Source organism: Passer domesticus, chromosome 3, assembly GCF_036417665.1.
Source record: "Passer domesticus isolate bPasDom1 chromosome 3, bPasDom1.hap1, whole genome shotgun sequence".
Classification (NCBI taxonomy): Eukaryota; Metazoa; Chordata; class Aves; order Passeriformes; family Passeridae; genus Passer; species Passer domesticus.
This window is the reverse complement of record NC_087476.1, coordinates 8,212,565-8,239,143: the sequence shown is the minus strand read 5'-3', so window position 1 is coordinate 8,239,143 and position 26,579 is coordinate 8,212,565. Positions and strand designations below refer to the sequence as shown.

General features: G+C 41.1%; 1 protein-coding gene across 4 annotated transcripts in view; it reads left to right on the top strand.

The window, feature by feature from the left end:
• Positions 1–26,579, top strand: part of KLHL29 (kelch like family member 29) — a 387,198-nt gene that overhangs the window by 43,927 nt on the left and 316,692 nt on the right. For 3 of the 4 annotated variants that reach the window (XM_064411797.1, XM_064411793.1, XM_064411796.1), the window contains exon 2: positions 21,704–21,810. The exons of the other annotated variant lie outside the window; for it this stretch is intronic. The gene's annotated coding sequence lies outside the window, so the exon portion shown is untranslated. The remainder of the gene's footprint in view (positions 1–21,703; positions 21,811–26,579) is intronic. 4 annotated transcript variants of the gene reach the window in all.

Genomic DNA, 26,579 nt, shown 5'->3' with positions numbered 1-26,579 from the left:
GCTGTTGCATTTGGAATATGTAACTGCTGCTCTGTGCCTTCCCCAGCTGTGTGGTGCTGTGCTGCAAGTAAAAGGGGAGATGGGAGCACTCCAGCATCCAGTTTTGTCAGCCAGCCTCGCCTGAGAAGTATTGAAAGGGATTTGACTAACCCAGGCAAGGAGAGGCTTGCAAAGTGCAGTAGAGATGAAAACATTACTTGACAGGTAACTATTATGAGTGGCAGAGCACAGTATCTGTCTTCAGCTGCTTGTGAATGTCCACAGGCACAACTGACTTGTCAGAGCCTCCTTATCCAGATAATTTCTCTAAAGGCTCAATCCTTGATACTCCTGTAGCATGGTTTGTTGCAGAGCCAGCCTTGTTTGCTTTACTGAGTTAACCTGCCCTGCTTGGGTACCTCTGTTGGTTTATCAGGTCAGCTCATTCCTGAGGGTGATTGGAAGCTGGTGGGTCTGAAATACAGAAAATGACTTGCTTTTTTGTGTGATCTTTGCTCTCTTCTTGACCTGCCTGGCTTGGCTTAACCTATACTGGAGAAAGTTGCAGCTCTTGGTGTAGCTCGCGAGGTTCCCATGATTGGTCTGTGGTTTCTTCTGCCATGTCCACGTGCAGATCCTCAGGAAGATACCACTGGCCCAGGTGATGTTAAATTCCAAATTATATCTTTCTCTACTTAGAGATGGATGCTTTCCTATTCCTGGTTGTGCTCAGTCCTTTTATACAAAAAGTAGGCACTTTTGAGAGTGACCATAATTTTTATACTTGCATTATTATTGTTACTATTTTTAGATCCAGCTTTGTGTGCATGGCAGGAAAATACCCGTTCATATTGCAGTTGTGAAGTTTGTCTATTAAGGAAGTCAAAAATGATACTTGACTTGCTGTCATGTAATGTAGGATGCTGACCTCCAGTCCAGTACCACATGTAGGTTTCTTGCTGTCATTCTAAATCTGTGAATACATATAAAGCTATATATATGTCATATATTTAAAAAATGGAGTGTCTCCTGAATGTAGCAGGAGTATTATTTGAATGTCTTTTTCATTTATGTGACAAGGAATTGCAGTGGAAAAAATGTGCAGGCATGCATCTCCAGCTTTCCTTGGGATGTTGGACAGTGTTACAGATTAGTGATAACACATGTAATCACAGGTTGAGATTCTGCTGCAGGGGATAATCTCTTGTTTGTTACATTGAGTACTTTTTTTTCCCTTAGCCTGCTTTTTCAAGAGTCCCTTTCTGGGGTAGACGAAGCCTAGTTTTCCTTTTATGAAATCCCAGTTGGTGATTGCTATTAGCAACACGTTAACATATTTCCACAAGCTTGTACCTGGTTAAAAAAAAAAGGCAGCTTGTGCTGCTTTGTTTCTTGGGTTATGAGGTTCAGTTTGAATAGCTGATTCCTGGTCTGTGCTGAGGTACTCAGCACTTTGCTTCTGAAAGAAGCTGAAACATGGTTTGTTGTGCTTGTTGGTTACCAAATGAAGTAATCTGGAGAAGATTAAAATGCAGGTATCTTCTGTCTTTTAAACAGTAATGGTGGACAGTTGTCACAAGTGGAAGGCAGAAGATGAGGTGCCACTGTAGGAGTGAGGATTTTTGGTAAGAGTTAAAGCTTGCTGGCTGGAGGATCCTTGCAGCTGTGATCAGTTAATTGTTTGATTAGAGATTGGGTTGTTATATCAACTTTGAATATCTGTGAAACAGTTGTTGAGGTCTTTTGTAGCAGCTCTTCTACACACAAAAAAGGACTGATAAAGCTGAATCAAATATTCCTTAAAACCAGGGAAAAGGATGTTTTATGTTTGGGAGATTTGGACTTGGTCCTATGATGCTAGAAACAATGAAGTGATTTTAAAACTTGACCTGTGTTCTGCTTGTTCCCTACCACCTGCCCCACCACTTAGTTTGGGTTATTAATTTTACTAATAGAAAATATATTGACTTTTTATAGGATTCTTGGTAGTATCTCCATGAGCTTCTAAGATGCCAGCAAAGCAGAATTTGGGGAAACTCTAATATTACAAACTGATGTGTAGAGGGGAGAAAAAAATTGAATGGCCTTCTAGCACATGACCCCTGAAATTTGAATGTGTCATATGGAGAAAACATAAATCTCCAGAGTTAACATATCTGAGCCTGTGCTTAGTCTTCTGATTGACAGTAAGTAGCATTTCCATGTTCCAGCACTGAGTAAACATGTTTTTAGGAAGCAGAGTATATCTTTTCTGGCTGAGGAATATACAAGAGGAGTTGTACTATGTCAGTTGTTCAGGTTAAGTTCTTCTTAACCATCTCTTGGGGAAAGAAAGCAAACCACAACAATGTAATAAAACAGATGGAGAGCACTGTTTCTTCATATCTTTCTGTGACAGGCAACATTCTTCTAACAGAATTACCTATATTAAATTATGGATGAGCTATATTGCAAAACTAACACAAACTTCTGTATTTTCCAGCCATTCTCCCTTTGTTTGTCCCAAATGGCATTAATCTACAGATATTCATGTCATTTCATTGTGGTAAAGCAAAACTATACTCCCATGCAGCAAAGTCCCTGATGAAGGGATCTCAGTGAATTGAGTGGGAGCAAGTCACTCTAGATCCATTGTCTGCAGCCCTCAGGCAAATATTGCAAGAAACTTCCTGGAACTTGCTGAACTTCCCAGGGGAAATAAAAAAAAAAAAAAAAGCTTTTCTTGGTGAATTAAGTTGCATTTATTTTATGTGAAGGTTAGCTGGGAATTCCATCTAGGCATGAGAGACTGTCACCCTAGCTGCTGGGGAGATGCTGTGTGTTCTCCCTTGGGGCAACCAGAGCCTTTGCCCAACAGTTTGGAGATACCAAGGAAGAAAACAAGATTGGTGCTAACAAGTTCCCAAGGGGGCTTTTGCTCAGCCCTCTTGTGTCGTTGTAAACCAATCTTCTGGGTGAGGAGCAGCTGAGCCAGAGCAGAAAGCAGCAGGGTCCTTGCAGAAGAGCTCTTAAAACGCAGATATGCCCTTTTGTAATTAACTCCCTTCCCTACCCAGTATGTCTTGGAAGAAGTGGGAATGTTTCACAGGAAATAAAGCAGCTATCACAACAAATGCGGGGTTTGAGGGGTTTTGTTCCTCACCCAGTACTGGCCTCATTAAATTGGAGCACAAGTTTTTTGAGGAGGAGCTGGGGGTATCTAGCCTGGAGAAGAGGAAGCTCAGGGGGTATCTTATTGTTCTCTACAAGATCCTGAAAGGAGGCTGGAGCCATGTAGGGGTTTGTCTTCTCCTGGTTAACAAGCAGTAGGGAAAGAGGAAATGGCCTCAAACTGTGCCGGGGGATGTTTAGATTGATCACTGGGAAAAATTTCTTCACTGAAAGGTTGGGCAGGCATTAGAACAGGCTGCTCAGGGAAGTGGTGGAATCACCATCCCTGAAAGTGTTAAAAAAAAAAAAAGTGTAGATGTGTTTAGGTTTAGTGGTGGTCCTGGCAGTGGTAGGTTAATGCTTGGACTCCACAGTCTGAGGTCTTTTCCAGCCTTAATGATTATGAGCTGTAGTTAAAGCAGCATGAGGCTGAAGCCCTTACTTGTGACTTAGGTCATCCAGATGTTTGCTATTACAGTCCTCTTTAGGCTCTGTATTCCTGAGGTTGCTTTAAATGCTGTAATTTTATTTTGGTTTGATTCTGTATAGCTGTATCTATATTAGTAAACTAAACAGGGCCAAGGCACAGGCTCAAGTGTACTTGTGCATTTGGGTGATGTCCACATGCTCTTGGGCTGGGGTTTGGATGAAGGCTTTCCCTAAATCATGCCCAGGTGTGGCCACATCTATGGAAACAGGCTGGACAGAAATGCATCCTGGAGGGGAGTTTGGGCAGCTGGAGTGGCAGCTACAGTCAATTGGCATTGACCTGCTAAATGCATCTTATGGTGTGATATATTTATTAAAGTTTTTGGTGTTCTGTGTAGGGGGTGTTTTTTTTTGATGCCTGGAGCTCACAAGCATGTGTATGCACATACAGGTGTGTGACAGGAGGTAGCAGAGCTGTTTCTGCCCCATGTGGGAGAGCTGTGGTGGGGAGCAGGTTTGCTTTCCTCCCTGCTGGGAGAAGTGGGAAGTGTTCTACATGCATGCTCACATCTAATACCATGCTTTGATAGCCTGGTGGTTGTAGCTGGCTCCTGGGGCTGATTTCAGGTGGGATTCCAGGTCTGAGGCAGTGGAGAGGTTTGAAGCACAGATGTCTGTGTTTAAGGCAAGTGTTTTAGCCACTGAGGCATTGAAAGGAAAGGGAACAATGCTTTCTAACTGCTTAAGGGGAAAAGGCAAAAACGCTCCACTTTTTGTTGCTCTTGGCAAAGGGGGAGATGAAATAGAGCAAATTCCAGCAGGGAGATCACTCCTGGGAAACAGAAGTGAGGGTTTTACCTACCTGCAAAAGGCCAGATTTCATGATTTATTCCTCTCCATAGGATTTTCCTGGGCTTTTGCTAGTCTCCTGGCCACCCATATCCCATGATGTACGAGCCCTGCCCTGGTGTGCCTCACAGGGTGCCTGGCAGGGAGTGGAGCACTGCCCTGCCACAAGGCAAGTTCCTCAGTGCTTCTGACTTTCTGCACACTGAATCATCTTTTGTGATCTAATCTGTTTTAAGAGCTAGGAGTATTAAGTTTCAGTCTCATTTTGTTTTAAAGGTGGTGTATAACTATAGATCAGTGTGGTTTTTATTTTTTAAAAACATGCTTTTTCTGATATTTATGTTAATTCCTCCTTAATGGTCTTGAGTTCCAGTACTCTGAGCTGATTCTGTTACTTCATCAAATCCCATTCTGGTGCTTCAGATGTACTTGTAAAAATACTGGTGGGTTTTCACCCCCTTTTTCTGGTATGGTGTTAATTTCTTACAGAGTTCTGTGAAATACATCCGTAAGTTAATGAAATTAACTTTTCTTGATCCAAGAGATAAAATGTGGCTGTAAATTTTTAAGCAGAACCAGTTGCTGCAATTCTCCATCAAAGAAAATCTTGTGGACTTGAACGAGTAAGACTTACAGAGAGCATTCTCCTGGGGAAGCTGATTAGTTAATACTTGAGTAATATATTTTTCTTTCCTCTCCCCCTGCATCTCCAGACCTGAAACAACAGAAATGATTCCTAGATCAAAAGACCGCTTGAGTCCCTTTTATCGGACAAATATCATAAATGGTAGGCTCTTAACTTTTCACTTGAGTAACGGCTCAGGCTTTCACGATTCCTTTAATAAATTTAAAGTAGGTCATAATACCCACCACTGCATCCTTAAACTGGTATAAATCTTGGTTTTCAGAGTTTTAATTACAGTGGCTGCTCCCATTAGGTGGTCTTGTTTCATGGCAGGATGCTAGACAGCTCTCTTGCTCTAAGTCATTTATGTGGACTGCGGGTATGTCTGTCAAACCATAATGAGCAATGAAAGAATGAAGAATGTTAATTTAACCGATGCTGCTTTTGCTGTTAACGTAAGTACCACCAGCTGCACCTCGTAAACATTTGCTGTTTGCTTGCCGGCGCTTTGCTGTTTAGCGAGGCCTGGCGTGATTGATAGAGGCAGAATCAGACTGATGGCTGGCGTGCCGCAACTTCTCCGAAGCGCTGCTTCTCTGAATGCCTTTTTGTTGCAAGAGACAGCTCCTAAATTTTAATTGCTTTTCAAGCTACCGAGTGCTGCTCGTGTCAAATGCGGATAATTGTTTTATGACATAGAGGTGCTATAAATTAAGCAGAGGTCAGCGTAGATAATGCATGCGTTACCTGCTGGAGGAGTGATGGTTGGGTGGAAGTGACACGTAGGAGATGCTCACTTCGGTGCGCATGGGTTCTTGGTGCTCACACAGCTTCTTAAACAATGGGCCCTAATAGGAAAAGACTGGTTGCAACAATAGCAGTGCTTGAAATCACTTTATAATTAGAGAAATTACTGAATAATGCAGAACTCTGCAAATGGCTTTTTTTCCCGACCCATTAAGCGTTCAGGTGAACATGCAGAATAAAGCTGCAGACCTCCATTCACCTGTCAGTTGTGGTGTGCACTCAGCAAAAGCACATTTTGTTCCTCTCTGGTGGGTCATTAAGAGGGTGATGGACCCCAGGAATTTGACACAGGCCACATGTGCTCCAGTGCAGCTCACCCAGAATCATCTTGCCTTCCTGCTCTTGCTTCACTGATTAAGGTGCTCCTGTACTTCTTGGCATGAAGCTGCTTCTTATTGACATCCTGTCCAGCTTTTTCTTCTTTGCCTTGATAGTTTCTTGAAGTGTTTTTGATCTCTAGCATAGTTTCTTTCTCTCTCTGTCCTGATTACCCAGTTACTTTAGAGATTATTTACTACACCTCTGTTTTTTACTCCAAATGTATGTCAGGGTGAAATGTTCTAAATCAAAATGACTGCAGTCTTTAGGATTTAAATTATTTAGGGTTAAAACAAAGAAATACTCAGAGAAGTAATTGATTTTTTTGTTCTGAATTGCATATAACTTGTTTTCATAATATACTCCAGTTAGTAATAATTGAAATGTTATGAATTGCAACTAAATATCTTAAATTTATACCACTCTTTGCTAATTGTAATAATATGCTTTTATCTCTGCACACTATCAGGTTTTAAAGCTTTATATTCTCAAAGTAACAAATAATGTACCTTTATTAAATTTTTAACAGATAAAGCCATGACAAGCCTTTTTTTAAATACAGCTACAATCAGTGAAACTCTGTTTTGAGTAGACATGGGAGAGATGCAGAATAAAGTAGAACTGGTGGTTATGACTCACAGGACTGGATGGCACCAGAACACAGGCCAGGTCTCATCCCTGCTTCTGGAATACGCCAGTGGGATGAGAACTGTAGTCACCACGGATAGAGACTTGTAAAACTTGTCAAAATTGTCTGTTGGATACCAGTGTCCTCCTTGGGTCAAAACCTAGCCCATAGTGTATCTGTTTCTAGGCTGTAGAGTTAGGTTTTGTTTATTTCAGAGAATTACATGTATGTAAACTTCCAGTGTCTGTGCACTGAGATGCCGTAGTGAGATTTTTAAAAAATGCTTTCATGTAGTTTAGTTCTAGGGACCTAAACTGGTTATTATAGGGCTTCATGCCTGTAAGGCTTTGATAGTAGGCTGTGTTATCTTTCCCACTTGGTTCCCTTTTTTCAGAAATTAACTTTCCTTGGTCTTATGTTCAGTGAATTGGTCCCAGTAAAGAAAACACTTTCTGGGTAACAGCTGGCTGTGTTGAAACAAACAAAATAAAAATGTACTTCTGGACAGCCAAGGCTGAAAAAAGCAGACTTACTGAGAAATATTTCCAAAGAGAAGGCAAATATATTAGCAGTTACGCAAGTAACTTACTTTACTTTTTAATACACAAACATGCTTGAGTTGACTTTAGATGTATAATTTCAAGTTGTTATCTTTTTGCTTATAATCTGAAGAGAATTCACTGATATAACAGAATGGTTTGGGTTGGTAGGGACTTTAAAGATCATCTAACATATCCAATAATATTTTCTTTAAACCTTAATCTTTTTAAACCCTTATATTAAACCAAAGTTTTAATACTTTGTTTTTTAAATTAAATCTGAAATTATTACATTTTAATCTCATGTAACTGAGAAATATTTGTTTTAATACAACACAGTATGAATTTCATTATGCTTTCTTAAGGGAAAAAAGATCATTTCACTGTCTTGTAACAGTATTTCCATTTATTGGGCTGTTTAATTTATAGCCACTAAAAATAAAAATATTTTTTGCTTTACACAAAGAATTTTTAATGGTCCTGACAAAAAAAAAAAATACATTAAAATTTCATACCAGCTCCAAAGCAGGATGTTTCCATTTACTGTACAGTTTTTCTTTTGGTTACTTCCCCCCCCCCCCCCCCCCACTCTTGACTGTGTTGTGAGCAAACCAAAGAAAAGACCATGTGGGTGTGTTCAGGTCCTGTTCCCACTGTTCCAGTGTGTAACTTCAGCAGGAGACCTGTCCCCCCCTCAGATTCCTCACCCTCTTTCCATTGGCCAGCACAAGCTTTGAGTGGATCGAGGGAAGCAAATCCCAATTCCTCCCTCCGTGCTGGCTCCCAGCAGCTTTCCCAGTGCTGCTTTTGGCAGCAGCCCTGAAAGCAACTGAGGACTTCAGCTGTGCTAGTAGGTGGCAGAGGTTATTGTTGGTTCCTCTTGCCACAGAACTGATTTGAAGTTCACACCTGAACACACTTTATAGAAGTGAAGAAGGGATAAGAGACCAAGCAAGCTATGGGTGTCCTTACCACCAAGTATTTTTTTCACCTGGTTTCAGAAAGGTTGATGCTGCACTGGGGATTACAGTGGTCTGTAATCTGCTATATTGCTAATCCTCATGTAGACACACAAATATGTGCATATATATATATATATACACACACACATACACATATATATGTGGTTTTGGGTTTTTGTTTGGTTTATTTTTATTTTTTTTTTTCAATTTTTCTTTCTCCAAGAAGGAAAAGCTCAGGGCAGTAGGTCTAACTGGGTTGTGTTCACCTTGGTTTTGTGGGCTGGAGATGAGAAAATGAACAAGGAGATAGATACTCCAGCCCTCCAGCTCTTTCTGTTACCCTATAGGGAGTCTGGATAAAGAGTAGTGTATCTGTCCCCATGGAGGCCACAAAGGTGGGATGAAAGGGGTGAAACTCACAGCTTCAGTACTTCTCTAATGAGTTGGTAACAACATTTCTTCCTCTCTGACAGTGGTCTAAGTTTTGCTTGAAACAGATCTGCTGTGTGAAGAGCAAGAGTGCTTCAATGGATGAAATATTCCATGTTTAAAATTGAATGGGCGGAGGAAATTAACTTCTGCTGGACAAAAAAAAAGCAGCAATGCTTCTGATCTTCTATTAGAAATAGCTGAAGTCAAGTCAGGCTGCATTAAGCAATCAACAAGTGACACTTTTGTTTTTCAATAACTTCACTTACCTTCTGCTAATTTTTATCAAAATTCCAGATAATATACTACTAACCGTTATTTTCTCACCTAGTTTGCTCAGTACTGACAGATAATAGATGATCCTATTACAAATAGATTTGACACTGCATCCATGAAAATGTGAAAATTGGAGTCTCTCGTCATTATTTAAAATGTGTGCTCACTCACTCAAATGAGGTATAAGAGTCTACTTTGGAGATAAAGTAGTCCAGATTGCTGGAAAGGCTGCTCCAGTGTCACCCAGGTTAATGTAGATGTATTATGTATTTATATAGTCTATAGGAGGATAACTTTTTAGCAAGTGATTTGAACTGAATATGTACTTGATCAGGACTCTCATTAATAACCCATGGCCACGCTGTTCTCCTGGTAAGAACTTACCCTAGCAATCACAAAAATTAATTCTGGGGCTGTCTACTGCAGTTTGGGAGAATGAGTCCAAAGAAATGGGTGAATCATCCAGAGATCTGTATAAACTGAGCTACAGATTAAGATCCTGCGCCGTCCTTGATATTTTGATTAAAATGACCATTTTTTTTTAGTCACACTTCTGGAATTTGGAACAATAGTGTTTTTCTCTGAAGGTGATGGGTGCTTGCTCACACTGCATCTTGCTTGAGGACCTGGTGTCAAACTATAACTTCTGTGCTTGAGGTATCAGAGATAAATTGACTTCTTTCCATTAGGTTTGAGGTCATGCCCTTGTTTTCATAAAAATTGCAATAATGTCATTCAGGAGTTAGTCACTCCTGATTGACACATAAAGTGGGATTTGATGTGAAAGAGGGAAGGATTGGTTAAAAGTGAGACAAGAAGCATTTTCTCTTATACTGACAACTGGATTTCCTTGAGAGAATTCAGGGTGTGAGCCATGAGAGACCAGCATATTTAAAGTTCTTTGGAGAATAGACAACATCCATGGACTGTTAGGAAATTAATTATTTTTCACATCTCTGAATCCTGGTTATTGCAGAAGCCCTGCAGCTCAGCAAAACAATTTTGATGGACTTTCTTCTCAACGATCTGTACCTCTAGTATGGTATTTGTGGAAGTGGTTTTGGACCAGAGAATTGTCTGAATTAGTCATGTGAAGGCAGGGAGTGTTTTGAGAGTCTCTGAATTACACATATGACAAATGAGAGGACACTGAGTGAGGAGCATTTGGATGAAGATGAGACGGAGAGCTTGCACCTGAAAAGTACATCACCAGAGAGCTAGAGCTGGGAAAAGAAGGCCTTTTTACTAATCCTGACATTGCTGTTAGGCTGTGAGTTAAAAAATGAGGATGTAAACAGCAGGCATCCCTGGTGCTGGAGCATGATGATTGTACATTCTCTCTGTCATCAGCATATTCTCTATGTCAATAAATGGGAGTGTGGTAGTCTTATTCAAAGCCTTTGATGACAGGCTGCAGGACACTGCCTGAGGCTCTAAGACAAATAACAGTGGTCTTCTCCATGGGTGCTATCTGACTTGTAAAAATGAGTACCTTCCTGCCTGTGCCAGTGCTGGTTTGCTAGACGCAGGCAAGCTCTCTGTTATCTGTGTGGCTGCTGAACTTGCACATGTTTTAGTCAGAGCTGTAAACAGGAGCATCAAGGGAAGCACTACACTTTGTCTCCACAGATATGGCAAAGCATGAGGAAGATGGCAGCAATTTAATGATGGAAAATGACTTGTTGTAATGCCTCAGTTCAAAGTAGTTGTGTGGAGACTGTCGTCCAGCTTATTGAGGAGGCTTGCGAGTTGGGAGGTGCTGGAGGTAGCAGTGGTGTGTCACCCACCTAGTGTGCAACTGAAAATATGTGATGGCCAGGATAATACAAATCCTCTAGGAAAATTATTTTTCTCCACTTATCTTGTACGTAGGCATCTGGATGACTGCAAGCAGTGCTGACTCTCCTTAGGGAAGGTTAGTGCTCCGGCTACCCACTGCTGAAAGTTTCTTGGCACCATATGTAAAAAACCTAAACCCTATGTTTTTACATAACCTAATTCTTAAATTAAATCTAGTAGCTCAATTTTAACAGCATGATCTCCTCACACAATTGAATGAATTCTGTGATGGTCATGTGTGCTAAATTCAACAATTTGCATCTGGAGAGCAAATTCTTACTGTGAAGGAATTGCTTCTTTTTCAAATTATTCTCGTGGAATCCAAAGTTTGATTGACTGTAACCTGCACACCTCCCACACTTCCTTTTCTGTCTTTGCTTCCTTTATTTTCTTTTGTTTTCTCTAAAGGGGATGTTTTGTAACTGATCTGCTTGTACTGCTGTTTCTTTGGGGATGACAAATTAAGCCACAGGTCTTTCTATAGTGTTGCTGTTGGGACGTGGAGAGTAGTGGGGATTTAGGGGTCCACTACCCTGTGTGCTCCTGGCAGTCAGCTTTGGAAGTTTGGTTCATTCCTTTGGAAGAGTGGCTAAGATCTGTGCCTCAATGGTGTGAGGGTTTGACTCTTGTCATTTTAATAGTGAATTAGGATGTAATAAACGGGACAGTTTGTAAAGGGTTGAGTAAGAGAATTATAATTTATGCCAGTCAACACGAGCTTCTGGAAAACAGATCCTGTCAAGCTAAGCTGGTACCTATTAAGTGTTTTTAATGTGATTGCAAGTTTGATATTTATGGCTTCTGCAAGGTGAAGCCATAAATACTTGGTCAAACTTGACTTGGTGAAACTATTTTGATTAAGAAACAAGAACAATATAGAAACATAGATATAATTTGAGTGTGAGGGATGGGAAGTGAGATTGCCCAACTTCACTTTTCAGTTCTGCACCCTCTCCTAAGCCAGTTGTCCTGGACTCCTTCTGAAATCACTGGAGAGGAGGGAATGCCATTGCTCCACCCTGAGTTGACAGTAGGGGAACACGAGCTTGTAGAACAAAACTTTTGTTGCCTGTGTCAACAATCTCTGTGTAGGTCCATAGGAGAACTTCAGGGAGGCTGTGCTAAATCTGGGTCTGTCCATACTGCAGACACTCCCAGAATCTTGTGTTCAGGTCTGTCTGCACTTCTTGGAGGTGGATAAGATAGTGAGCAGATGAGATGTAGAGTAGAAGAGTGATGGTGGTGGCTGAGATTGGAAAAACACACCTGGGATTCTTGCAGACATTCATTACCCTAATCCAAGAGAAAGAAAGAATTTATTAGTTTTTCTATTGGGAAAGTTTAAAAATGGAAGAGTCTTCAGTCTGTTTAACAAAAATATAGCAAGATTCCTTGTCTAGAAATGAAAGCCAAGAAAATTCAAAATAAATAATGAAAAAAAAAAACCCAAATAGGTTTTGACAGCCAGAATAATTAATCACTAAAATCTTTTGCCAGCACCAGAAGGCCTCGCTAGAACTTTGCTAACTATTACAGTTTGGGGGTTTTTTCTTCCTGAAAAAAAAGCAACAAATTAAGTCATGTGCCGTACAATGTGCAAGAGAATCAGACTGAGGTCAAAAAAGGACTGCTATGATTATGCAGTCTGTCTGTTGGTCCCTGTAAAGAGGATCTGGTTTTCCCTGTTCTGGTCAGGTTCTCAGAGCCTTATTTGCATAGGGATGCTGCATTCTCGTGGCATATGGCAGTCTTAGTTCACATCTTAGGAGAAATGGTTGCTTTTGCCCTTTTGAGCGCAGCCTGTTGTTTCCAAGCTATGGTACTGTGCTCTTCCTTCCCTTTTTGTAGCATCAGACCCAACAGAATGAGCTGTCATCATCCCTCATGTCTCTGGTACATCATGAACCAAGTGCAGTTCCTGCTTGGTTTCTTGGCATTGTGCAGGGCTTCAGATAAGACAAGGAGGGACACAAAGACTCTGAAGAGCCAAGTACTTACTTTGCCACCATCCTGATTTTTTTGCAGCAGCCTGATCCTCTCCTGCTGCTCTCCAGCTGTTTAATAGCATTTCTCCCACACTACAAAAGGCAGGATCTGGCTGCTCTTACATCACCTGCAGTTGGTTATGTTACCTGACTCTCCAGCAGTCTCCGATAGTCTTACTAGAAGAATAGGGCTTTGTATTAAAAGCCATCAGGAAATAGCAAACCAACAGGTTTTGTTCTGCTTCTGTTGGCTTTTGACAAATATCTGGAAAAGACATTGAACTGCAGAAAGTCAGTTCATGGTGTCACAGAAGTTGAGGTCTTCTCAGTCTCAAATGTTTCAGTGCTTTTAATGTGAGTCTCTCCAGCTGCTTCAGTGAAGCATTGACATTGAGAAAATATGTTAGTCAAGCTGTCCTAAAACTTTCAGTCTTTTAATCTCAATGCCTTCAAGCTATTTCAGAAGAAGGTATCTTTGCTGGTCTTTGCTTCAACAAAGGAATAAAAGATACTTCAACAAATGTACTTCCTTGCCTGCTACCTTTAAACTAAAAGTTTAGAGGGTTTTAGACTAAAGTTGCTAGTGGAGGGGAACCTCAATCCATCCCACTCCTATCAGTTTAATGGCAGTGCCAGCAGGAGATGCCTAGAGCCTGAAAAGGGAATTGCAGGTCTGCAGGACAGTACCTGAATCCAAGCCAGCTTCCTCAGGGGCTCAACTTAATGCCAATGTGCAGAAGTGGGGAATAAACAAGAAGAGTTAGAGACATGCGTGCTTGCAGGGCTGTGATCTTACTGGCCTGGTGGAGACATGCCAGGATGGTTCCTGTGACTGAAATGTTGGAATAGAAGGATTTAGGCTCTTCATGAAGTGCAGGAGGTGGAAATGAGGAAAAACTGTTAGTGGCCAACTGTAGTGCATGAAGTTCTGCCTGGGGATTGATGAGACGCTGACTGAGAGCTTATGGGACAGGATTAAAGGGAGGGCAGGGACAGGTGATTTTTCTGCCTTGGTCTTCACTGACAGGTGTTCCAACCCCACTGCCTGAGTTGCAGAAGGCAAAGGCAGTGATTGGGAAAATTAAGAACAACCTGCTGTAGGAGATTATGTGTTTGAGAACATCTAAGGAAGCTGCAGGGGCACAAGTCCATGGGACCTGATGAAATGTGCCTATGGGTTCTTAGGCAACTGGTGGATGACATCACTAAACCACTATCCATTATGTTTGATTAGTTATGTCAGTATCATGAAATTCCCATCGACTGGAAAAGAGGAAACATGCCTCCCATTGAAAAAGGAGGACATGGGGAGCTATAAACCAGTCAGTCTTATCTCCGTGCCTGGCAAGGTCATGGAGCAGATTCTCCTGGAAACTATGCTAAGGCTCGTGGAAAGTCACGAGATGACTGGTGACAGCCAGCATGACTTCACTGAGGGCAAGTCATGCCTGACAAATCTGGTGACCTTCTATGATGGGGTTAAGAGTGTTGGTGGATAAAGGAAGCACAACTGATGTAATCTACCTGGACTTGTGCAAAGCATTTGATGCTGTTCCGTGGAGACATGAAGAATTTGATGGCTGGACCACTTGGTGAATAAAAAGTTGGCTGGTTGGTTGAACTCAGAGTTGGGGTCAATGCGTCAGTGTCCAAATGGAGAGCAGTGATGAGCTGCATTCCTTAGGGGTCAGTTTTGGGACTGGCACTGTTTGACCTCTTTGTTGGCAACATGGACAGTGGGACTGAGGCACCCTCAGCAGGTTTGCTGGTGACGCTGAGCTGTGTGGTGCAGGTGACACGCTGGAGGGAAGGGATGCCATCCTGAGGGGCCTGGACAGGCTTGAGAGGTGAACACATGTGAATCTCACGAAGTTCAGCAAGGCCAAGTGCAAGGTCCTGCACCTGGGTCAGGGCAATCCCAAGCACAAAAACAGTCTGGGCAGTGAATGGATTGGGAGCAGCCCTGTGGAGGAGTTGGGAGTGCTTGTGGATGAGAGGCTGAACAGGACCCAACAGTGTGCACTTGCAAAGTCACCCAGGATCTTCTTCTTAGGGCCATGAAGATGATCAAAGGGCTGGAGCATCACTGCTATGAAGAAAGACTGAGAGAATTGGGGTTGCTTAGCCTGGAGAAGGTTCCAGGGAGACCTTGTAGACCCCCTTTAGGTACTGGAAGGCAGCAGTAAGAAAGCTGGAGAGAGTCTTCCTACAAGGAAGGACATGCAGTGACAGGACAAGGGGGAAATGGCTTTAAACTGCAAGAGCAGATTTGGATTAAGTGTTAGAAAGAAATTTTTTACTGTGAGGGTACCCTGGTGAGGCCCTGGCACAGGGTGCCCAGAGAAGCTGTGGCTGCCCCATCCCTGGGAGTGTTCAAGGCCAGGTTTGATGGTGCTCTGGGCAGTCTGGTCTAGTGGAAGGTGTCCCTGCCCATGGCTGGGGTGTGACAAGATGACTTTTAAGGTTCCTTCTACCCAAACAGTTCTGTGATTCTGTGACCTTCATCCAATTTCCAGCAAATCCAGTGGACTTCAGTGAATCGTGAAGTTGACTCTACTTTAAGGAAATCTACTTTTTTCACTAGAATATATGTATTTGATGTTCAAGAACCCTCACTGTTAGGATTAAGAGTTTTTAACTGAACATTTATGGTACATTAGAGCTCTGTAATTTTTGAATAAACAGTCTTTTTAGTACTTTATTTTTGCATGAGAATATTTTACATATCCTTTTTTGAAGCCCAGATAGATCAGCAGCTTTTTTTGAGCTTTTAATGGAAGTTAAAAAGTAAATAAACTGGAAATGAGTTAGAAGTTCTTACTTGCATCCTGAGAATGATCTCATTTTGAGTCTTAACTACAGTGTACCACAGAACTTAATGTCATCTGCATAAAGCAGTTCTATGTTTAACATGGTTTGGGGGAGGAATAGTGAATTATATGCTCCAAGGATGGGTGTCTGTCTGCATTTCTTTCTGGAACTTTGTTCAGTTGGTTTGGTGTGTATGCTTTAACCTCATTTGCAGCATCAACTAAAGGCCATTCAAAAAAAAAGATGGGACTTGACAGACTATTAATGCTGGCTGGCTGATCTTCTAAGTCTGTAAACTCATTACTAACCTGTAATAGCTGTACATAGTTTAGTGTTTTGAAAGCATTTTTTAAATGAAAAGGCGTCTGTAAATCATCTTGGCAAACTTTGTCATAATTGCTCATTGCGTTTGAGTTTGCAAAAATAGCTTTGTTTATGATGTGGTATTTTTAATGGCATATTTCACTGTTTCCATTTAAACTTCGAAGTGACATCTTTGTTTTTCCCTTTAAAAAGGAGCATAATCCAGATGTCTGTCAAAAGAGTTGTTGATGTAGCATTTTATGAGTAATCCTTATGTTTGAGGTTTTTGTTTTGTCAGAACTGTTTGCCAAGCTCTTATGAAGCTCCCCATGAATATTATTGATGTATACTTCCTTTTAAAGAAGTGATCATGCCGGCAGGAATACAAACTCAACAGCCAGTTCTAAACCACAAATGTTTTCTCAAAACTTATGTGATGTCACAGGAGGAGTTAATTTGTCGATGTTATGGAACGGGGAATACTGAGTGAATATTATTCTCCCCTTCCCTTTCCACTTATTAACCCTTTGAAACACAGGCCAGCATTTGAGTTTGGGGTACTTCAGCTATTGCAGTGACCTCAAGGGTTGCTGTGTGTCATCTTTGATGAAGAGATGTTCATAGTTCCCAGCCTGTTTTCAGAGAGATCAGTAGGATTACAAGAAATTCAGTAAAACATACCAAGTAGCCTTAGGTGTCTAGCAATTATCATTTCAAACCCAGAGCTGATGGTACAGTGATGCTCTCATTTGTTGCTGCTAAAAAGTTTTCTATAAATATTTGAACATTATGCGTGTGCAGACATCCTTCTCTAGTCATTTTTTTCTCAGGTAGTTCCTTAGTTTAGGTGGCTGTGGCTTAAATTCTTTGGACCTTAGTGAGGATTGGCAGCATTGCCAGGCTTTTCCCAAGCATTTCAGAATCCTTATGGCTTGCAAATGCCCTGGGATCTGCAGACCTCACAGCATTTTAGCTTGCAAATTAGTAGTTGGCTGGCTGTCAGTTGGGGAAAAGAGAGAGCTGTAAATTCTGTAATAAATAATATATTAGGGTAAACATAATAGTATTCTGCAGACATTGTGGAGCAGTCACTCCTTTCCATAAAGTCAGGTGGGACTGTGAAAAGGGATGCATCCTTCATTTCCAGCCCTGTGTTTTTGTTTTTTTTATCCCAGCCTGCAACTCTTGACTGCAGCTCTGCTGAACTTCAGAGCCTGTGTAGCTTCTTGTGGGATCTGTAATTACTCCCTTCTCAGACCACTGCCTTGGCTTCTGGCAGCAGTAGGACAACAGGTCACGCCAGGCACTATAGAGCTTTTCATGGCACACATGCTAAAGATAACAGATAAAACAGCAGCACAGGGTTGTCCCCAGCCTGGCAGCACTGACACCTTTGGGTGTGTCGGTCTGTCCTTACCTCCCATGTCCATACAACTTCCCAGCTGTGCTGAGCTCAGCTGATTGCAGTGACTGATCTGATTTGGCAGATACCCTGCATATGGCACTCTTCTGCTGCCTGTAAAGCTTCCACTCAGCCTCCCTAGCAAGTGTTCATACTTTATGTTGGAGTTGTTTTTTTTTTCCCCCCCGCCTCTGATTTGCTTTCCTTTGCCTTGTTTATTTGCAGAGAGGGTGTTCTGTGTCTGGTGTTTCATTCCTGTTCTTCAGCCCCTGCCCCAGGCTGTGGTATCTGACTTAGGAGAGGTTGTTTGCAGGGCAGAGCATCTTGTAAAGGGCATTTTAAAAGCACTTTGTGCTTCAGAGTTGATTTATAGCTTGTCTGCACAGGCAGGTTTCATAGAATATTTTTGTGTTAAACTTTTTCTGGGTAATTAACCTACAATAACTATGTCCACATCCTTGGCTTCATCCTTTTTCTTGTCCAAATGCTTTGTTCAACCATAGGTGAGACGTGGGAAGGCACTGCGTGCAGCATTGCATCCTCACTGAGATCCATGTTGTGCAGCTCTGCTGCTGAGTGATCTCTTATTCAGGGAAAGTGATCTCTTATTCAGGGAGGATCTGGACCGATGAGTCCCTCCTTGCAGTACTGAGTTGCCAAATGTTGCTGCCTGCTCCTTGCCTTTCTTCGGATCTGCAGTTTGGCTTTTGGATACTTTGTCTGTGACAGAGAAGCTCTGAAACAGTACATTGCTGCATAAGAACATTATGGTTTTGGCCTGACATTGTATGAAATCATTGTCTCAGTCATCCTCTCTTGCCTTTTCGATGCTTCTTTTCTGATTTACTACTTAAAGCTGAACTTTCTGCTTGTGCTGTTACCATATCTCATTGTTTGCTGGTGCAGCTGAACTCTTCTTTGGCCAACCCAGAGCTGTAGAGGGGAGTCCAACTGATACAGCTCCTCTCTCTAAAAGATCCAGAACTGCTTCTCACTGACCAGGTCTTTCATGCCAGAGGCACTTCTGATAATTCCGTCTCTTTGTGAAGATACTTGTGTTGATGAGAGGTGAGCTGACACCAACTTTTCATACCATGGCCTGCAGCTGATTTAACCTGAAGAAAGAGCTCTCTCCTTCAGGAAGGAGGAGATGGAGTATCTAAAGTAGATAGCTTTAGATCCAGTTGCTTAAAGTCACTTAATTTAGAAGCATAGGCACAGGACAGAATCCATAACCTGTCTATTTTGCAGTAGTTAGGCTCCCAAAGGAGAGATGAGGCTGCCTGTAGGGCACCTTCAGCTTCATGAGAATTAATACAGGGAATGCAGGTTTTACCTCTGTGCAGGGTAATACACTATGATGAGAGACAACCTAGGTTTGCTGTTGAAAGCTTCTTGCTGTGTTTCTGCCTTTTCCAGTTTCAATATTTTATTGTAGTGGTTCAGAACTGCCCGGCAGGTGTTGCTCCCCCACCATGGTAACTGCAGTAAAGTTTTGGTAAGCTTAAAATCCTTTCCTATAAGCAGCCAAGATTTTCTAAAACAGGGGAAAGAAACCTCATGTAAATGCTGGTAAATCATTAGGTTGCAGTATGTTAAAGGACATTAAGTGTGTCTTTGTGTTTCACCAAGTGTTTTTTTACACTTCTCTGGAACTGTGTCCAAGAGTAAGCAAACAGATTTTGAACTTTGGCCCATCTTTTTGTACCATTTTCATGGTGACAAGTAATTGCCTTTTATGTAGCTTTGTTTCCTTCTGATTCTTCTTTCCTCAGATGTCCTGTATCCAGCTGTGAGTTCTGTTTTGCCTTTCTATATCACACTGCTGTCTAGAGCCTGCCATGTGCTTTGTAAATATTCTTCATGTCTTTCATTATTGAGGTGGGAGAGAAAAAGGTTTCCTTAATGTAAAACTGTCATTGGCTACTCTTCTTCCCTATCTGAAACCCGTTTTAGTTTTATTAGTCTCAAATGTTTTTTTCCTGTTCTGTGAAGTTCTGGAACAAGAGTCTTGAAATGGCTTTGAGAAGTGTGTGATTCCCTAAGGAGATCTTTCAGAGTAGCTCTGGCCTAGTGTTGCCCTTGGAGATGATGGGGTAACTACGATATGATGAGTCACTATGCAAAACAGAAATTACTCCCTTGAGTAATTTCCCCTTTCTTCTTTCTATAAACTGCCTCATGAAAACAGTGCTTTTTTCAGCAAACTAAAGGCAAAACAAAGAAAATAGTCCCTTTTTGTTTCAGCATTTTTAGGTAGTCCATAGTATATTCTTTAGTTATCTTGTGAAATTCAGAAATACTAAATTAAAAAGTCACAACAATGTATTCAAGTACTGTTAAATAAATAAGTAAGTAAGCAAGCAGACCAGCTATTAGAAAAGCCTTAGCTCCAAAATGAGTCTAGACCTGTAAAGAAGACAGGCTCAGGAAGAGCATGGAGCTCTGTTTGATGGACTGAATGGTAATGATGAGGGATAATGTGGACAAGATGTTTACACTTCCACACTTTCCCCAGCCTTTCATGTGCTTCCTCTTCCATCATCTTATGTTTTCAAGAAACTAACCTGAAGCTGGCGTAGTGGTTAGCACAAGAGTTTTTTCTGCTTGGAGCTGTGTGACCTTTAAAGTTCCTTCCAACCCAAAGGTGACCTTCAACACTTTCATGTCTGTAGATGGTCTTGAGTCTGATCTGCTCTCATAGTGGGTGGTTCTTCATTTCCCCAGTCTCTGCCTGCAACTCAGGAAGTGTGGGTGGAGCACCTGTGACTGAAGACTGAGGCAAAAAAGTCATTGAGTATCTTTATGTTCTCCATGCCCCAAGTAACTGGGTTTCCCAACATTTTCACAAATCTTCCCTGTTGTCACAGAAGTACCTATAGAAGCATTTGGTGTTGCCTTTGATGTCCTTGGCCAGAATTAGTTCTATCAGCACTTAGCTTTGCTAACCTGATTTGGGATGTCATTCATCTGTCCCTGATCTCATGCTTTTAAACTTATTTTTAGTGGTTTGATCTTTTTTCCCCTCGTTTCTCAGGCTGGTGGTGCGTTGTGCCTCTTAGCCAGCTCTCATTACAGATCATTCATTGCAGCATGAGCCATTTGGTCAGCTAGTCAAGCCAAAGTTGCTATATGCTTCATTTGCAGAAATATAGTAGGAATTTAGCAGTTTTATTAAACTCTTAATGGAGCTCATTGCCTGACTGATCTACAAAGTGACCTTGGATAAGTCATTCACTTTTTCTGTATGCATGTACCCTTACCATCCTCACCTTCACCACACCTCTTTGGGCTGTAAATATTCAGCACTGAACCAGTTTCAGGCTTTCACAAGGGAAATTATTTGGTCAGGCTATTTAAACATAGCAAAAGTCATGCATATATTCTGAAATAATATCCTAGCAGGGTAAGGAGATCACTTCCAAGGGGATGTTTTGTGTGCTAAGCTTTCTATAGCTAGCAGGTTGAATTAGTTACTCTACCACTTCAAAATTATTATAAATGCATAAAAATAAGTTTATATAAAATGAAAAAAGGCTTAAGCTGAGGCAGTGGGACAGAAGCCCCAATTGCATTGCAGAGAGAAGTGCACTGTAAACTTCACATTCAGATTGTATCAGCTCAGTTACATGTATGCAGCAATCTTGTCATTGCAAGAATCTTCTTGGTAGAAACTGAAACTCTAGGGCTAAAAACATGAAATCAATAGGCATAGTTATATCCACTTTAAAAAATTGTATTGATTTGCAGATAACAACAGCAGTTCATTCTTGCAGGATTACATGCCACTTCCTGTCATAAAGATTGCTTCAATATGTATTGCATCTGAGATGGAGACTGTAGGGATAAAACTGCTTTGCTTTAATGAATAGTCATTTTACACTGCACATTAAAATGAGATATATTCCTTTAAATTTATCTCCAGGGATTATTTTGATTTCATGGGCAAACTCTGTGTTACCAAAGACTCTAGAACACTATTAAACTTTTAAATAGTCTTAGATTGCCTTGTTTTTGCAAGTGCTTGAACTCATCCTCTCTTTGATAGCAACTAATTAAGCAAAATATCGTGCTCTTTCTGGTCTCCTCCACATCCTTGATTAGAGGGTTAACACCATGTTATCTTGGGTATTAGATGTTCTTTGCTGAACCCTGTGAGTGCCTACCAGCATTTACCTCTCTGTGCTTTGGAACAAATTTCTGTCACCTTCTGGGGTTTAAGTTCTCTGTTCTGATCATGGTGGTCTCCTATTGAGCAGGTTTTTTTCTTTTTTTGTAATTCTGGTGCTGTGATTTGTTTGAAGCCTGCTCTTATTACACATAGGTTATTTGATCTTTGTGTGTTAAAGTAACTCTTTTCAACTCTTTCTAGGTAATCTGGCTTCCCAGAAATCTTCTGCTAAATGCAAGGGTTTGCTGTCCTGTTTACTGACTGTTACACCTGAGGCTGATTTTGATACAGATTGTGGATATCACAGGGTAAGTGTGCAGATGCCTCTTTTTTTTGTGGGTTTTCTTTCACGGTCTCTTCCTCGTTTACACAAACACAATTTGGTCATTGCTCTCCCTTTCAGTGGCTGCAGCAAGTCCCTATTGCAGCACATGCAACTGAGCATCTGTGTTATAATAGAAGAATATTGTAATGTGAAAAATGCTAATGCTGTAAACCTGATCAAGAGCATTTCAATTTGGTGGTGTAGCTCCAAGAGAGGGCAAAGTTTGTGTCTATAGGCCTAGACTCATGGGGCCATGTCTTATAAAACTGTAAAAAGCTGTAAGAGACTTATTTGGGTGTAGTGAACTTTGAGCTTTAAGCTGACAAAAGTGCATGTATTTTTATATTACAAATGAAATATTCTTCATAGTGTACATAGTTAAAATATCTGTGAAGTTTGCAGGATTGAGTTCAAATATTTGGAAAAGGGAGATTAAAGGTTAGTTGGTTTTTTGGGGGCATGAGAAGAGAAAAGAAAGAACTGATTCCCTCTCTTATCCAAATCTACTATGGACGTTACAGTAGAAACTTAAATACTTGGCTTCATTGTTGAATGACTCTTGTGGAATTTTTCACCTCCTGCCTATGGGAGGAAAGTTCAATTTTGTGAACAGGGATTTGATTTTTTTCTCTTTGTTCTTCCTTAGTCTTGATCCTACCTGCTATTTTCTTGCTTATTCCCTTTTCTAGCTTCCTTTTGCACTTCTGTTTTTTCATTGTGGAGCTAATCCTGTGCCTTTATGCTGTGTCTTGTCCTCTTAGCCTCTTTCGTTGAGCTTTCTGGCTTCTTCCATCCAGATATGTAATTTCTGGGGATAATTCAGGCTGGAAAACACCTTTGCAGTTGTCTAGTCCAGCCTCCTGCTTGGAGCAACATCATTTTTAAAGCAGGTTGCTGGGGATCATATACAGTTCGGTTTTGAATATCTCCAAGGATGCAGACTCCAAAACCTTGTTAGACCCCTGTTACTGTGTTTCACCACTTCATGAAGGATATTTTCTTCATTTATAACCTGAATTTTCATTGTTGCAGCTTCTTTGTTCTTGTCACATCGCTGCCCTTTCAAGAATAGGCTCACTCTGTTCTCTTTGTACCTTCCCTTTGGGGAATCAGAAAACACAGTGAGATCTGGGGGAGATCTCTGTTCTAGACACCACTGGACTTTCTCCGGTATGTCAAAGCCTTCTTGTTCTGGAGGGCTCACAAATCCTGCAGGAAAGGGAAGGATTGCTTCCCTGGGCCTGCTGGCTGTGCTCTCACCAGCACAGCTCAGAATGGACACGCCTGGGTTTGTTCCAAAGGCAGGTTACTGGCTCAAATTGTACCCACTGTCTGTCAAGACCATTTAAGTCCCATATTATTTTTCATAGTTTCAGTTTGTTTAATCTTTCTCATGAACTGTCATACATTTCTTACTCCCAGCATTTGCTCTTCACAGGATTCCTTATTGAACATCTCAGTATTCCCAGTGCAGCTTCATCACAATGTTTCTGGCAACATCTTCCCATAAATGTGCATGAGCTACACTTTGGAAATAGTGGAACACTCTTGGAAATTGGTTTATTTCCATGAGCAGCTAGCTTAAAGCTTTTCATGTAGCTTTGATAACTTAAAATTCTTTTTCAATTCCTGTCATTAGTATATTCACAATAGATCAGGAAATTGTGTATATGCTTGGGTGTGTACAAGTGTGCATGAGAGAGTGTATTTAATCCTGTTTTCTGTACTGCCAGTACACAGCCATAAGTAGTGTATATAATAATAAAATGTATATGGAATTTGCTGGAAATCAAGTCTGAGTTATGAACAAGACTTACTTCGTGCTCCTACTTTATTTGTCCCTGCATGTGTGTGTGTGATGCTACAAACTGCAGATGCCAACAACTGTAATTGTAGTGGTGGTTAAATCAAATGTTCTGCTCTTTTTCTTTTTTTGGTGGCCCTGACGATGAGTAATGCATCTGCTTTTCCTGTATTTTAATAGAACATGCATGTTGGGAGATTCTCCAGAGAAGAACCACTCAGGAATACAGTCTCAGCCTTAGCTTGACATGATGATCAGATGGTTCTTGGGGAAAAGAGGTGTAGTCCTGTGCTCCTGGAAGCTTTGCTGTCTGATTCCCTAGGGGAAGGACCAAGAGGACAGCAGTAGTCCACTACTGAGTTCATCATTACTAGTTTGGGTGGCTGGAGCTCCTGTACAAATCCCTCTGTTTATATCTGCCAAGGATAACAACAGAATGCACTGGAATGCAAGTGGAGCAAAGAGGGTTAAACATCCTAAGGCAGGGGAAAAAAATTGAGCAGAAAATAAGGGAAGTGGAAAGGAAAAGAAAATGTACAGAAAGGAGGATAAAGACTTGCAAGAAAGTGTGTTGGTTTTAATTCAGAGAAGTGTTGTCCAACTCATGGAGAAGTAGTTACACCAGTGCAGCTCGTACGGTGATGAGTGACAGTTTAATTCACTTTCTGTGGTGGGGAATGTCTAGTAAATCTGGCTTGTGATAAGTTGCCACATTGCCTAGTCACATCAGTATGAAATGTCTGGGATAATCTTAGGCTGAATATCAAGTTACTGCAAAGTGATTCTGTTAGGCTGTGGGATGCCCATGGGCGTTTCTGCCACGGTGGCTGTGATCTGGTTATAGAACATATATGTAACAAAATAATTAAAAACTAGTAATTTGGAAATGAGAAGCCAGCTGTGTCCAGGCCTCCTCTTGGAGCTTTCTATTGCATGAGAGAAATTGTTTGAAAAGGCTGTGAGTTTCAGGATGGACTCCCACTGTCTCCTTCTGGTAGTGAGCTGCACGTAGGAGCTGCACACTTGTCTGTCTCACCCGTTTTTGGATATTCATAGCTCAGCTGTTCCCCTTAAAAAGCCTTTAAACTCAATTTTTCTGAAGGATATAAATAGTATTTCTGCATGTTGACTGTAGCCCTGTGTACCCTGACAGTCACGTGTGGTTGCAGTTTTTGTATTCCAGTTGAAGAAGTACTTAACCCCAGTGTTTTCTGGTTCAAACTGAATTAATTTTCACCATATGCAGCACCTCTTGCAATAGTGCGGGTGGTGGGGAGGAATCTGAAATGATGTTGAGAGCTGTTTTGGTGATGAAGTTATTTCAACAACTGTGGGTCTCCCTGCACAGCCGACTGATTGTTTTTTGGAGTATTTCTTAGGAGGAGAGGTCAGGAATGTGTGTAAACTCTTAAGTGAGACCTCAAATGACCACATGCGTTTAGGAGCTTGAGCACAGTAATTGTGTTTTGCTTTTCATTTTTCACAGTTTTCAAGTGGGTGAAAGCAAAGATTTGGATTTGTTCCATTTTATCCCTTTTACAAGAAGGAGCAAGCCAAATAAAGTAAAAAAAAGTTAGTCACAGAAATCCAGGGTCACACTTTCTGGGTGAATTTGTGATAAGCTTTGGGATGCAGCAGAGAAGCCAAACAGCAACCTCACTTGTCTTTGGGATGGTATTCAAAGAACAATTCAGTTTGGGAATGACCTTGAAGGGATTATCTTATCCAAGCTCCTGCTCAAATCAGGCAAACTGCAGAGGCAGGGCAGGTTGTTCAGGGCTGTGCCCATGTCCAAGCAAGTCCTTTAATCCCCCTGAGGACCAGGGCTCTGCAGCCTCCCCACACAGCCATTCTGCTGCTTGAGCACCTGCTCTCAATTCTTCTTCCGTATCCCTTACCAGGTTTTCCCTTGATGCAGATTGCACCTATTGCCTCTCACTGCACACCCCAGGAAGATTCTGGCTCACCACATGCTCCACACCTTTACCCATCCACTAAATCATGACAAATTTGAGATGTATGATTAGAAAAAGCTCAAATCAAGCACCTGTGAATCAGGCAGTATTTTCTGAGTTTGCATCGATGTTGGGGTATGGGGGATTTTTTTGTGTTTTTTGTTGTTGTTGTTTTTTGGGTTTTTTGTTTGTTTTGTTGTTGTTGATTTTGGTTGCTTTTTGGGAGGGTTGGTTTGTGGGTTTTTGGGATTTGTTTTTTGCTTTGTTTTGGGAGTGTTTCTTTGGTTTTGGTTTTTTTTTTGTTGGTTTTTGGTATTTTTGGTGTTGTTGTTTGTTGTTGTTTGTTTTTTTTTTTTTTCCTTGAAAGAGGACTGTGATTTTACTGTGCTGTTATGTCAGGGAGCAAGGATGGAGTGAGGCACAGACAACCAGACAACACTCACTCTTAACATCTCTGTAGATGCCAAAACAAAAATACATGTGTTTGTTTCTGCCTGTAGATAATAAATGTCAAATCAACATGGATTTTGTCACAGGTCTTGGATATGGTTCTCATTCCTGTCTCTTCCACAGCTCTCTTAGTAATAGCTGTGCCTCGACTTCCATGCCATTAAAATAGTGATTATGTGCTCTTATTCACAGGAATGCTACAAGTTCTACTGTATCTTAAGTGCTTTTAGTTACTTAGCAGAAAACTGCTATAAAAAGGTTAAAATATGTATTTTTATGGTATAAACTATATGTTTGTACTTGCACAGATTTATGTTAACTCTATACTCTTTGTAGGCTGCTTTTAAACCTAAGAAGTGTTATTCTGTAATGCATTGTGTTACTGTACAAATTGGATGCTTTTATCCAAATTATGTGTTGGAAATCAAAGGTGACACACACAGGGGTTGTTAAGATAGCCTTTTTTTCACACAGAAGATTTGGAAGTAGAAAGAAGGCTTAGAAACTTGATTCTTTTAAAAAGTAAGTTCTTTTATAAAAGCA